This window comes from Mobula hypostoma, chromosome 12 (assembly GCF_963921235.1).
Source record: "Mobula hypostoma chromosome 12, sMobHyp1.1, whole genome shotgun sequence".
Lineage (NCBI taxonomy): Eukaryota > Metazoa > Chordata > Chondrichthyes > Myliobatiformes > Myliobatidae > Mobula > Mobula hypostoma.
Window position 1 is genome coordinate 81,331,990 of NC_086108.1, and position 14,471 is coordinate 81,346,460.

Sequence of the window (14,471 nt, forward strand, 5' to 3'; positions counted from 1 at the left end):
GTCGGGCTCAATCCCAGGGGTGGTAGTGGAAGCAAATGTGATAGAGGTGTTTAAGGGGCTCTTGGATAGGTACATGAATGTGCTGAGAATGGAGGGATATGGACATCATCTAGGCAGAAGGGATTAGTTTAGTTAGGCATTTAATTACAAGTTTAATCAATCCGGCACAACACCACGGGCCAAAGTCCCTTTACCTGTGCTGTTCTGCTTTACCTCAGGAATGTAAAACTGTAGAAGCAAGTTTCTAACTTGTTATGGTCCTTGCACTTTGCTTATCACCTGCACGGCTCTTCCTGTGTAGCTCTAACACTATAGTATGCATTCTTCTTTACTTTTTACTACATCTTGGTACTTACATAGAACATAGAATAGTACAGCACAATACAGGCCCTTTGGCCCACAAGGTTGTGCCGTCCCTTAATCCCTGCCTCCCATATAACCCCCCAGCCTTAAATTCCTCCATATACCTGTCTAGTCGTCTCTTAAATTTCACTAGTGTATCTGCCTCCACCACTGACTCAGGCAGTGCATTCTACGCACCAACCACTCTCTGAGTAAAAAACCTTCCTCAAATATCCCCCTTGAACTTCCCACCCCTTACCTTAAAGCCATGCCCTCTTGTATTGAGCAGTGGTGCCCTGCGGAAGAGGCATTGGCTGTCCACTCTATCTATTCCTCTTAATATCTTGTATACCTCTATCATGTCTCCTCTCATCCTCCTTCTCTCCAGAGACTAAAGCCCTAGCTCCCTTAATCTCTGATCATAATGCATACTCTCTAAACTAGGCAGCATCCTGGTAAATCTCCTCTGTACCCTTTCCAATGCTTCCACATCCCTCCTATAGTGAGGTGACCAGAACTGGACACAGTACTCCAAGTGTGGCCTAACCAGAGTTTTATAGAGCTGCATCATTACATCGCAACTCTTAAACTCTATCCTTCAACTTATGAAAGCTAACACCCATAAGCTCCTTTCTTACATATATCTGTCTGGAGGAGCAACACCTTATTTTCCTTTTGGGTAGCTTCTAACCTAATAGCATGAATATCATTTTCTCAAACTTCTGCTAGTTGCACCCCCCTCCACCATTCCCAAACCCATTTCCTTCTCTTACCTCATCTCCTTATCAGCCCATCACCTCCCACTGGTGCTCCGTTTCCTTCCCTTTCTTCCATGGTCCTCTACCCTGTCCTATCAAATTCCCCTTCTCCAGCCTTTTATCTGTTTCACCAATCAGCTTCCCAGCTCTTTACTTCATCCCTCCCTCTCTCCTGGTTTCACCTACCAGCTACAATCTTGTATTTCTTCCTCCTGTCCCCCCACCTTCTTGCTCTAACTTCACATCTTTTTGTCCAGTCCTGATGAAGGGTCTTGGCCTGAAACATCAACTGCTTACTATTTTCCATAGGTGCTATTTGGCCTGCTGAGTTCCTCCAGCATTTTGTGCATGTGGCTTGGATTTCCAGCATCTGCGGATTTCCTTATCTTTAAATAATACCAATACCAGACTTCTGTGAATATTTTCTTGTCCACCAGTCTCTGCTGCACTGGGAAAGTATGGAAGTGCTGGATATAATGGTAATTATTCTCAGGTGCCTTGATTATTCTACCAGATTCATTGGAGATACCCGAGACTAAAATTCCCCTGCTATATTCTAATATCCTCCTGAGGACCACAGCTTTATTGTGGTTTGGAGACTTGCGTGCCTCAATGACCCAGAGAGCTGTTTTGGCTGGAGGTGGGTTTTATGCTTCGGCTCTCGGTAGGGTCACCCATGCCAAACAGGTCAAAGGGTAAAGGCCACTCTAAGAAGTGGGTCACTGGTCCTCCAGGTTTGGGGGCTCAGTTCAGGTCTAACAACCCTAAATGGTCAAACAAAACTGTTACGGAAACGGCAATGAAGATCCTCTACATCTGAGTGAGATGGTATTCCTGAGTCTCCACCCAGGGCTTGCATTATGACAGTAGTGAAAACCAAGAGGAAGCTACTGACACGATGAAGGAAGCCCTGAACAGCATCAGAGATGGAGGACCTTCACCGCTACCCTAAATGCCAGTGGCGTAATGGGAAAAAGGAAGAAGAATATTCTGATATAAAACACCAGACGATCATTCTAAGACAAACAAGAGAGAATATGCAGGTGCAGGAAATCCAAGCAACACACACAAAATGCTGGAGGAACTCAGCAGGCCAGGCAACATCTATGGAAAAAAGTACAGTCAATGTTTCAGGCCAAGACCCTTCAGCAGGACTGGAGGAAAAAGATGAGAGGTAGATTTAAAAGGCAGGGGTGTGACAGAGAAACACAGGTGATAAGCGAAGCCAGAAGAGGGAGGGGTGAAGTAAGTAGCTGGGAAATTGATTGATGAAAGAGATACAGGGCTGGAGAGCTCGTTCTATGACTTCTAAATCATTTCAAAATTAGCCTGCGAAGGACACAGATGGAATGTAAACCGCACAAAGTGGAAAACCTGAGGTGTGGATTTATATTCTTTCAGATGAGCGGCACAAAAGGTTGGTTATTTCTCACTTCGGATATCTAGTGCGAGTAGAAAGAAAAGAGGTGGAGGGTAATCACTGAGGATATGTTCCTGGATTTCTCCATTAGTGCAGGCCTAAAGTAGTGGTCCTAATGGAAATGTATCTTCTGATGGAAAGAAGCGGAAAGGGAGCAGTCAAGGTGTTGCAGCAAATGAACTCAATGTGTTCTCACTGCTCATTTAGTTATACGCCCACCCCAGAGACTCTTCACAAGTCCCCATCCAATGTCTCACTCCAAGGCCATCAGACATCAGTATTACTCCAGGCTAATGGCATGATCTGAACTGGCTACTTTAAACAGACCTTACCCATGGAGATTTCTGCAGCAAGGAGAAGGTGGTGCATATTAATAACGAAATCCTCAGGAAATTGTCCAGTTCCACTCCTTATTGTTGACTACAGTGCTTCAGTCCACATTTCAATGTATGATACGGTGGTGGAAGAAGAACATTTTTCCATTGTATTGTAGCTCCAAAGGTTTGCATCAATCAGCAATCACCAACGACCAATCAAGTCACTTACATCACAACATATTACAATTCTAACAAGCCTTGGATGAAGCAAAACATCCTCAAGCATTTTAAAGCAGCGCTGTCAAAGCAAAATTTGGAACATACCTGACCTTCATACAGAGGAGCAGAAGTTTGTGTGAAGGAGTTAGCTTCCAAGGAGTTTTAAAGGAACAGAAGCAATTAGAGAGTAGAAAGGTTTTGGGATGGGGGGGGGGGGTGCGCAGGCCAAGACAAGGCCGAAGAATTTAAAAGAAGCTAGAATGAAATATGTACTATTTACAAGCTGACTCACCTTGACCACCTGAAGAGTTCCTCCTAAACCACTATCAAAGCAGCAAATGTCTGGGAATATATCACTTACAGCTCTCCCTCCAAGTCACACATCACTCTGATTTGGAAAAATACTATTGTTCTTCATCGTTTTGTTTCTACGTTTTGGAAACGGTTCCTAACAACAGTGTGGTTAGTAACTTCAGCACGTCTGAAGAAGTTTAAGAAGATGACTCATGACCAGTTAGGGATAGACAATCAATTTAGGCTTTTCTTGAATCCCCACTTATGAAAAATGAACGATAAATGGGATAAAACCCAATGTGGCATGATTAAGTGGAAGGTGTCTGAGAGATTGGAATTGGCAGGATCAGAGAGCCAGAGGTGGTTATGGAACCATGGAAAAGCGAAAAGGTTATGCCTCAGTTAGGGATACAACTGGAATGTTTTGTATGAGTTCAAGATTATAAAGGTGTGAGCTGGGAGGTTGACATAAAGATCATTGGAATGATTAGGCTTTGTGAAGTCATGAGACATAGGTGAGTATTTTAGCATTGGCAGTCATCATCTGTACTGAGAGCCTCTGCACAAACTTGTGCTTCATTATTTTATATCAGAATAATGTCATTGTGAAATGATTAATATCATTGTGGAAGTTACAGCATGCTGACTTTATCTTCAAGATCCCCTTTGGGAATATTGCAAGTGCTGTGTGCACTTGTTACTGGCTTGTAGTTATTTAATCTCATTCACTTTCATGTATTGAGATGGCTTAGTTGAGGAACCAATTCGTGGTCACATAGTCTTGTTTTAAGTAGCTTTTCCTGATAATGCACATGACATAATTTTTCTGGTTACAGTGTTGTAATGTTTGAAAGAATTGTTTGGCTAGTAATACTCAAATGAGGAACTAGTGCTGATCTTTAATGATCTCATCTACAATAAGATGTTGGATGCTTTGAAATGTACTGTCATTTTTAAGCTCACTGAGTGTAAATGAATAAATTAATTCTCTTCAGGTATGTGTCCCAAAAACTGATTAACACTGAAAATAAATATTATGGAAAGGGTAGATATCTTGTACTGTATGTTAGACAATTTGTGAAATTGAGGAAAACATCCAGTTCACTAATGCTTGTCAGTACTAAGTGTAGATCGTCTGGGGGTTTGTCAGAGGTTACAACGGGACATTGATAGGATGCAGAACTGGGATGCAGTGGCAGATGGAGTTCAACCCAGATAAGTGTGAAGTAGTTCATTTTGGTAGGTCAAATTTGAAGACAGAATGTAATGTTAATTAGATTAAATTAGATTATGAGGACACACAGTTCTTTTTTATTGTCATTTAGTAATGCATGCATTAAGAGAGCCTCTACTACAGACAAGAGCAGCATCTCAACGCCTTCCATCTTCACAGCCTGAGATGCATCCTGGACATCACGTGGACTGACCGAGTCACCAACAATGAGGTCCTGGCCCGAGCCCAGATACCCAGCCTCTTCACCCTGCTCCAACAACGCCCTCTCCGCTGGCTGGGCCACGTACACCGCATGTCAGACGGGAGGATCCCGAAAGACCTGCTGCTCTGGCAAGAGAGCACAAGGGTGGCCCCATCTTCATTTCAAAGACGTTTGCAAGAGAGACATGAAGTCACTGAAAATGAACATCGAGAGGTGGGAGGACATCGCAAGTGATCGCTCTCACTGGAGGCTGGAACTATGCAGAGGTCTAAAAAGAGGAGAAGAGAAGCTGAGGATCGCTGCTGAAGAAAAGTACACTTGTTGGAAAAACAGCACCAAGACAACACTGGAGGACAGTGCCTTCAAGTGACTCCCGTGTGGGACTCTACAGGCACAAAAGACGCTGTTCTAACGCAGACTGAAGCAAAACTTTCCAGGCGCAGATCCATGGTCTCGCGAGACTAACGGATGCCACCAATAGAAGAAATGATACAATATTCCTCCGGTGTGCTATCACAGAAACAGAGGACAGACCAAGACTGAAAAACTGACAAAAACCAGATAATTATAATATATAGTTACAACAGTGCAAGCAATACCATAACATGATGAAGAACAGGCCATGGGCACAGTAAAAAAAAGTTCAAAGTCTCTTGAAAGTCCCACATCTCACACAGACAGGAGAAGGAAGAAAACTCTCCATGCCATGCCCGACCACAGTCCGACTCTGAGTTGTCCGAAAACTTCAAGCCTCCGACTAGCCCTCCGACACCGAGCACCGAGCACCATCTCTGCCGAGCGCTTCGACCTCAGCCCCAGCCGCCAGCAGTAGGCAAAGCCAAGGATTTTGGGGCCTTCTCTCCAGAGATTCTTGATCGCACAGTAGCAGCGGCAGCAAACCGGGCATTTCAGAAATTTCTCCAGATGTTCCTTCATGCTTCTCACAGCTGTCTCCATCAAATCAGAATTGTGCACGGTACCCTATTTAACAAATACGATATCATTTCACCGGAGAAGCTGCGCGCACTGCGTCGCGCCACCATCTTCTCCTCTCTCCATTATTAATGCATGCTCCTCCTTACCATTATTAATGGTAAGACTCTTGGCAGTGTGAAGGATCAGAAAGATCTTGGGGTTTGTGTCCACAGGACACTCAAAGCTGCTGTGCAGGTCGACAGTCTTGTTAAGAAGGCATATGATGTGTCAGCCTTCATCAACCATGAGACTGAGATCAAGAGCTGTGAGGTAATGTTACAGTTGTATAAGACCTTTGTCAGACCCCACAAGGAGTACTGTTCAGTTCTGCTCACCTCACCAGAGGAAGGATGTGGATACTGTAGAGAGGGTGCAGAGGAGATTTACAAGGACGTTGCCTGGATTTGAGAGCCTACCTTATGTGAATAGGTTGAGTGAACTTGGCCTTTTCTCCTTGGAGCAACGGAGGATGACAGATGACCTGATAGAGGTGTATAAGATGATGAGAGGCACTGGTTGTATAGATAGCCAGAGGCTTTTTCCCAGGACTGAAATAGCTAACAAGAGGGGGCATAGTTTTAAGGTGTTTGGAAGTAGGTACAAGGGGATGTCAGAAGTAAGTTTTTCACAGAGTGGTGTGGTGGGTGCATGGAATGCACTGCCAGCGATGGTGGTAAAGGCAGATACAATAGGGTCTTTTAAGAGACTTTTAGATAGGTACGTGGAGCTTAGAAAATAGAGAGCTATGCGGTAGGGAAATTCTAGGCAGTTTCTAGAGTAGGTTACATGGTCAGCACAATGTTGTGGGCCGAAGGGCCTGTAATGTGCTGCAGGTTTCTATGTTTCTATGTAAGACTGGCGAATTCTTCATCATGATCGCTCTGTTCAACACTGGCACCCTGACTGTCGGGCTGGTATAGCTGGTACGGATGTAGCTGGTACATCAAAACTTTCTAAAATGAGATGGGAGAAGATGCATTACTCTGAGACTCCTCCGTGTCAGAAAGGATTTTGATCCTGCCACATTTGGAGAGGAATTTAAATAAATATGATTTTTTGTGTTTTTATATTAGTGAGGAAATACTCAGATTGTCATGAGATAGGGTATCCTCAAAGTTTTGCCAGTTTTATTCATGTGTGGCAATAACCATGCAGAGTAAGAGTAGCACGCAGCTCGCATCATCATATCAAATGTGTAAACACATTCTTTAGATTTTATACTCTGAACATCATTATCTCCGTTTCCTTCAGTCACGGTGTGCTTGTTCACCACATCCAGCAGGTCAGCAATGCAAATCAGCCAAGAGACGTGAGCAGAACTGATGGAGCAAACCATCAGATTCTGTTGAAAGAATTCCAGAAATCGATAGCAATCAAAAGCAAGGCTGAGGTGGTTGTTTCAGAATCATAGAATGCAGAGAAAATGTGGGTCGCCTTCAAAATCCATTCATAAAAATAACAGTTCATGAAATGTCTTCCCCTGAGCGAGTTTGTTTACTCTCATTAAATTACTAGTCACTAAGCACAAATATCACAAATTCTAAGACCTCAAGATACCCAAAATATGTCCTGTTTTTCTCCAAACTTGTAGTAACAGTGCAACATCATGGGCTACAAACTCAGTGTTATAGATCTTTCCCATTTGCATGACAAATTGAATTTAGTGAGTAACATTTAAAAATAGATTAAATATTGCAAGTTAAGGGACCAATTTCAAAATCACTTGTCTATTAAAATAAGAAATCACTAGAAGAGGAAATAATACTGAAGTTGCCTAATCTATTGCCTAAGCAACATCAGCATTTACTGTATAATAGCCAGCAAATCCTCAAATAAGTTTCCTCAAGGTAACTTATCCAAAACAAGAATTTTTTAAACACATCAGTTTTCAACACAAAGATGATGAAATAAGCAGGCATATTTCTTTAGCCGGAGGGTGATGAAAAGCCAAGTCATTGGGTGTATTTAATGCAGAGCTTGATAGGTTATTGATTATTAAGGGCATCAAGGGTTACGGGGAGAAGGCAGGAGAATGGCTGCATCATTGCCCCAATGTGTAGGATCGGAAGAGGCTGCAGATGGTTGCAATCTCAGCCAGCTCCATCCTCAGCACAACCCTCTCCACCACCGAGGCCATTTTCAAAAGCTGGTGCCTCAAGAAGGTGGCATCCATCATTAAGGACCCTCACCATTTGGGATATAGACTCTTCTCATTAATACCATCAAGAGACTGAAGATCGACACCAGGGACGGATCTACAGAAAATAGCGCCAATGTCAAGCACTGAAATTGCACTCCTGTCCAAACATCTGACACCCATCTTTTAGATAAGTTTACCATAATATCAGATCAAAAATACAAGCCAAGCTCATTAATCTTTTAATTAACAAGTTATGGCACTACATGAAAATCGTAACTGCACCTTCCTTGCTTTCACTGATGCAAATTGGTCTATGATGTGATCAAAGTCAGTTTTTTCAATTTCTTCTCTGTCTACGCTCAGCAGAGCAAGATCACAGAGTCTGCCTTGACCCATGGAGGCTCTCAAATACGAAAGTATTAGTTTTAACTTGCTGAATGAACTCTCACAGCTGGCAATGGAAATTGCGATGGTTAGCATTATCTGAATAGCAATGCGAAGATTGGGGAAGATGCTCTCATCTCCATACTGAACAATAAATTCAAGAAGCTCTTCAGGTCTTGATAGCAACATTCTGCAACCCAAAATTTCTTCATATAGCTGCTGTCCATCAACATCAGAGCTGTACAATTCACCCAAATTTTCGCACTTCTTTAGGTCGTTAGTGTTGGTGCTGTAACACAGTCCTTCGACATCGAGAAGGAACCCAAACTTGGTGTCAGTGTTGTGCAAACGAGCGAACTTTTTGTCCATTTCTCTGTGAAGATGGTGGAGTGTTCACTTCATGACTCTTTCCATTTCCTCCTTCGCTGTTAACCCAGCGCCTCCCAAGTTCTCATCAGCCATTTGTTTCTTTCGTCTCTGACGTCTTTCGACTTCAATATTCTATTCTTGACAGAGACCGACTCCTTCTTCAAGTGACTCACTGACCAACACTTCTCTTTCAACATAAAAATGATCTCAGGGGGCTTTCAAATCCAGGGCATCATCGTGGAAGTTCATGCTATGATCCTGCAGCCCTCTTTTGGATACAGTCAATGCGAATGAGTAATTTGTTCCAAAATCCTAGCAAAATCAGAAAATCGTAACTCAACTTGCGGTTGTACAGCTGCCTTGCATCACTTCTTGTTTCACTGGTCTCGTTTTTATTGTCTATCATGTCCTGGAGAACTTGAAGTATCTCCTCAAGGTACTTGTTGACGGGCTTCACTGCTTCTGTCCTTGCACTCCACCTGGTTTCGGACTCCGAATTAACAACCACAGGCACGGCGTTTTTGAGTTTTTCCCAGCGCAGTGTTGAATGAGAGAAAAACACATAGAGAGTTTCGATGGTTCCAAAAAACGGGACCATCATTGTATTCTGTTGGCTGCATGTACACCCACCAAGTTGAGTGAGTGACTCTCACAATTCACAAACACTGCCAGGTTGTTTTTCTCACTTATTCTTTGATGAACAGCACTTCTGTGTCCAGCCATCACTGCAGCGTTGTTATAGCACTGTGACCAACAATCTTGTAGCTCCATTTCGTCCTTCTCTAGCTGATTCAAGATGTCTTCAACCAAGCTCTCAGCATCCTTCTGGCTTATCTGGATAAAACCAAGGAGGGACTCTCTAACACGGACTGTTTTCATATCAGAATCAACTTCCACATACCTCACTATTTCTGACGTCTGCTCACAGTGTGCCTGATCAGGAGTCGAGTCGAGCATGAGACCATAGTACTTGGCTTTACGAATGCTTCTCAGTAAACTTTGGTGAACAGTGGATGCCATCATGTGAATGAATTCGTTCTGAACACCCGGTGAAAGGTATGATGTGGATTCAGGACGACTTTCCAAATGAGTGAGGTGTTCTTTTATAACAGGGTCATAGATGGCCAGTAGTTTCAGTAAGCCAAGGAAATTTCCCACATTGGAGTCATCGTCTAGCTGAAGTGACTCCCTGTGTCCTCGCAAAGCCAGGTTCTGAGTCGCAAGGAATTTTACGCAGTGAAGGATTCTCGTCAAGCTATCACGCCACTTCTGCTTTTCCTCCTCAATCTGTGACTGAAATACCACGTCAATAATCCTCTGTTTCCAGCTAAATTTCTTTCCATTTCTTTCCACTGTGTGAAGCATTCCCGATGATTCTTGGCATTTTCATGAACACTAATCCTTTCAGGTGCTTTCCACTGTTTGAATCCACTTTCCTGCTCCAATGAGGATTCATGTTCTGACCGGGAACAGAGAAGACAACAGATACAAATTGCAGACTTTTTAGAAGGGGAATAGACCAGCCATGAACAAGTCACTTCCTCACCACGACCATTTCCCAATTTCCTCTTGAACCAAGTTTTGCTCATTGAGCGATTATTTGTTGTTTGGAAAGGCCCCTCACTGTTCTGGAAATACTTCAAACCCAGCTTTATTATTTCTGTTCTCAACGTGTCAGGCAGAATTGCTTTTCCAGTATCCTTGTCGAACTTCAGAAGTCCAATGTCATGCTGTTCAATCACTTCTGGTATGATAGTTCGAGGCTCTTTGACACCATCCAGTTCACTAGGTTCAGTATCGTCAGGTTCAATCTCGTCAGGTAAAATCTCATCAATAAACTCAACATCACCACAACCACTATCGTCTTCCCCTCCTGCCACGTCCACGTTCTCTGCGGCAGCCTCACTCTTAATCTCATCATACTCGGATTTATCTGACTTGACTTCCTCCTCGGCTTGTGACACATTTGTACTTGATCCACATTCGGATTATAACAAACTTGTAGCAAGTGAGCAGGTGCAGGCGACTCCATGGAACGTGTCGAACTACTTGTTCCGGGCTTTTCAAAGAAGGGCATGAAGAACTTGCTCAACTTCTTGGCTTCCTCCACCTCCAACTTTCGTCTCTTCCATCCTTCAGCTCCACTTTCCTTCTTCTTCGTGAAGAAACCTTTCATGGTCTTCTTACACAATACTCTGAAATAAGGCCATCCTAGAGCTTCTCACCCATGATAATCAAAGACAGATCATACATCTGAAGAAAATTCTTTTTTCACTATCCGAGGATGGCTTGTCTGACTTTAATAGAAACTGTTCAGTGGCGCCCCCCCCCCTTCAAGTGGCGCCCAAGACACATGCCATACCTGCCATACCTTAGATACACCACTGATCGACATTTAATATTGTAGGAATTGTTTTTTCTCCTCACCCGTCTGATTTCTGAACTGCCCATGAATCCATGAACACAGTCTCATAATGCCTCTTTTGCACTATTTACTTATAATTTTTAAACTTCAGTGGAAATTCCTGTAGTGAAGAACTCTCGGGCAAGGAGCGTAGTTTCAGAACAGAATAGAGATAAGAAGGAATTTCTTTAGCCAGAGGGTGGTGAATCTGTGGAATTCATTGCCATTGATGGCTGTGGAGGCCTAGTCATTGGAAATATTTAAAGCGGAGGTTGATAGGTTCTTGATTAGTAATGGAGTCAAAAGTTACGGAGAGTAGGCAGGAGAATGGGGTTGAGAGGGATAATAAATCAGCCATGATGGTATGGCAGAACAGACTTGATGGACTGAATGGCTTAATTCTGCTCCGATGTTTTATGGTTTAATATGTTGAAATATATCTAGGGAGAAACTCCACTGGCTTATTGAAATTAGACAGTCATGACGCCTGAGGTAATTTGGAGTGATTTCATTCAAGGAAAGCACAAAGATCAATTCAAGACAAAATCCTAGCAACTAAAATGTTTAAATCTAGACTTCTGCATGTAGGTTTCAAAAAAGTCCTTCACAAACTTAAGGACTCCGATGCTGAGCTTCTTCCAAGATGAGGGAGATGCGATTGTGAATGCTTGCTCATTGTTTTATCTTAGCCTTGGCAACTGGGGAAATCTTGATTACTTGTCACTGTGGTCCTTGACAGTTTGATGGTGTCTCACACACAAAACATGTTGGAAGAACTCAGCAAGTTAGGCAGCATCTATGGAGGGGAATAAACGGTTAACGTTTTGAGCCGTGACCCTTTATCGGACTTGATTCTCATCATCTTTTTCAATATCACCATCCTTCAATAGCAAAGGAGGGTGGAAGCTAACAATTGACTCAATAATGTGAGGAAAAAAACTGGCATTTTCTTCATTACCACTGGGTTGATGTACAGGGACACCTTATTCATCAGCAATGTGGGATCACCTTAATCAGAATGAGTGCAACTGTATTACCGCCTTTTTAAGGGCACTCATGGCTAAGTAGTTAAACTGGCCTTGGCAGTGACACCCACAAAAAATAACAGAAATGCTTTGGGAGGCTGGAGGCAGAAAGGTGGAGTGGCAAGCAGGGTTTCAGGTTGCAAAAATAGGGGAAGATGTTTTATAATTTAAGTAATTGCTACTAGGAGAATTATAATATAGTACTGCAACACTGCATTGCAGTTCTTTTGGACAGAAAGTAGGCGCTCAAAGCCAATTCCCCACTCTTTGAAGTTACACAAGTGGCGATTCCAGGTGATTTGATAATGTTCCAGAGTGGTAGAGTCACAGAGAGCTACAGTGAAGAATCAGGGCCTTTAGAATATCAAGTCTGAGCCAACTTGGTCTTCTGCCTCATCCCATATATCTGCACCCAGACCATAGCCCTCCATATCCTCTCATCCATGTACCTATCCGAGTTCAAGCTCAGGTTCAGTGTATAGTCATTCAACCGCACACATGTAAACCGCCAAACCAAAGAAAAGTTCCTCCGGGCCAAGGTGCACCAGTGCACCACACAGCACATTTAACCCACACACACAACACATTAAGTAATATTACCACAAATAAATTAACAAATAATACAGTGTATTTATGACACAAGTTAAAGAGTTTCATAAGTGATGAGACCTGGGTGGTGGTAGGGAGTTCTGAGTCTTCCAGCCTGGGGGAAGAAGCTATTTCCCATCCTAACAGTTCATGTCCTAAAGCTACAGTACCTCCCTCCCTGATGGTAGGGTGTCAAAGAGATTGACAGACAGCTGGGAGGGATCACTGACAATGCAAAGGGCCATGCGAACGCAGCACTTCTGATAGGGATCAGTGAAGGGTGGAAGAGAGACACTGAATGGTCGTCTCAGCAGTCATAGAAACATAGAAAACCTACAGCACAATACAGGCCCTTCGGCCCACAAAGCTGTGCTAAACTTGTCCTTGCCTTAGAACTACCTAGGCTTACCCATAGCCCTCTATTTTTCTAAGCTCCACATATCCATCCAGGAGTCTCTTAAAAGACCCTATTGTTTGGGCCTCCACCACTGCTGCCAGAACTTGATGCAGCTGGTCAGGAGAGTCTTGATGGCGTTCCTGTAAAAACTTGTTAGAATGTGGGGGGTGGGGGGAGGAGGGGCGGGGTAAGGGGATAATGGGAATGAACTTTCCACTACCTATCAAATGCTCCGAATGGCATGTGTCTCAAATAGCCTCTGGCAATTATCGAACTCCTGGCCTTCACGTGTGGTTTAGCTACTAGGCCCAGCAGAACTGTTTCTATTGACAGGCGAAGGGACAAAGGCAGGTTACTGGCACCTTAAAACCAGTCACTCCAGGCACTTGTGGATCGTCAACTGTGGGTGTCAGTGTATCTAGGAGAAGGAAAACTCTGATCTCAAACTTCCGCTGCCTAGCGGCTATACCCACTCATGCGGAAGGCTTCGGGAGTAAACTCTGAGAAAAAGTCCGGAACTTTAGTCCCTAAGGCAGTCGGCATTGAGTTCAACGCTGACTGGCAATTCCTGTGACGTCACTGGTGGCAAACTGTATCAGTCTCTACCGTTCCTTTGGGTTCATCAACTGCGTGGAGAGAGGGAGCTTGCTCTTCATATTGTACTGCCCTGGCTTGCGTATTGGCTTCTGTATATGTAGACAGCTTGAATGCAACATCATGGTTGACCCTGACCAATGGAGATTATGGGGGTTGGGGGATCCTCACTCATCTCAGTCTCCTTGGGAAGTGGAGATGCCACTTTGCTTTCTTGACCAAAGAGGTGGCATTGATGGGCTAGGTGTGATGCCTGAAGGGACAGGGGACTGTTCCAGAGAGATGCTGAAGGTGTCTGGTAGAACCTCTATTAACTGGGCTGCACAGTTACTCATCAACCGACAATTATCAGCCCTCACAGCTTTACATAGTTTGACTTGGTTTGCCTCATGGTGATCTCCTCAGTGCACTTCTCTATGTAGCCAGTCACAGATCTCACATATTCATCGATGATAATGGGATGGTCATAGGTATGTCCCCTCCCTGAACATGTCCCAATCCGTGTTTTCAAATTTTTCTTAAATGTTACAAAGGAACCGCACCCACAGTTTCCACTGGCAGCTTGTTCTAAACTTGCAACATCCCCTGTGAAGAACCTCCCCCTTAAACATTCCACTTCTCATCCTCAACCTATGACCTCTAGTTCTAGACTCGCCCGATTTGAAAGGAAAAAGCCTGCAAGTATTCACACTATCTATGCCCTCATAATTTCATATACTTCTATATGATCTCCTGTCGTTCTCCTGCGCTTCATGGAATAAAATCCTAACCTATTCAACTTTCCTCTATAAGTCAAGTTCTCAAGTCCC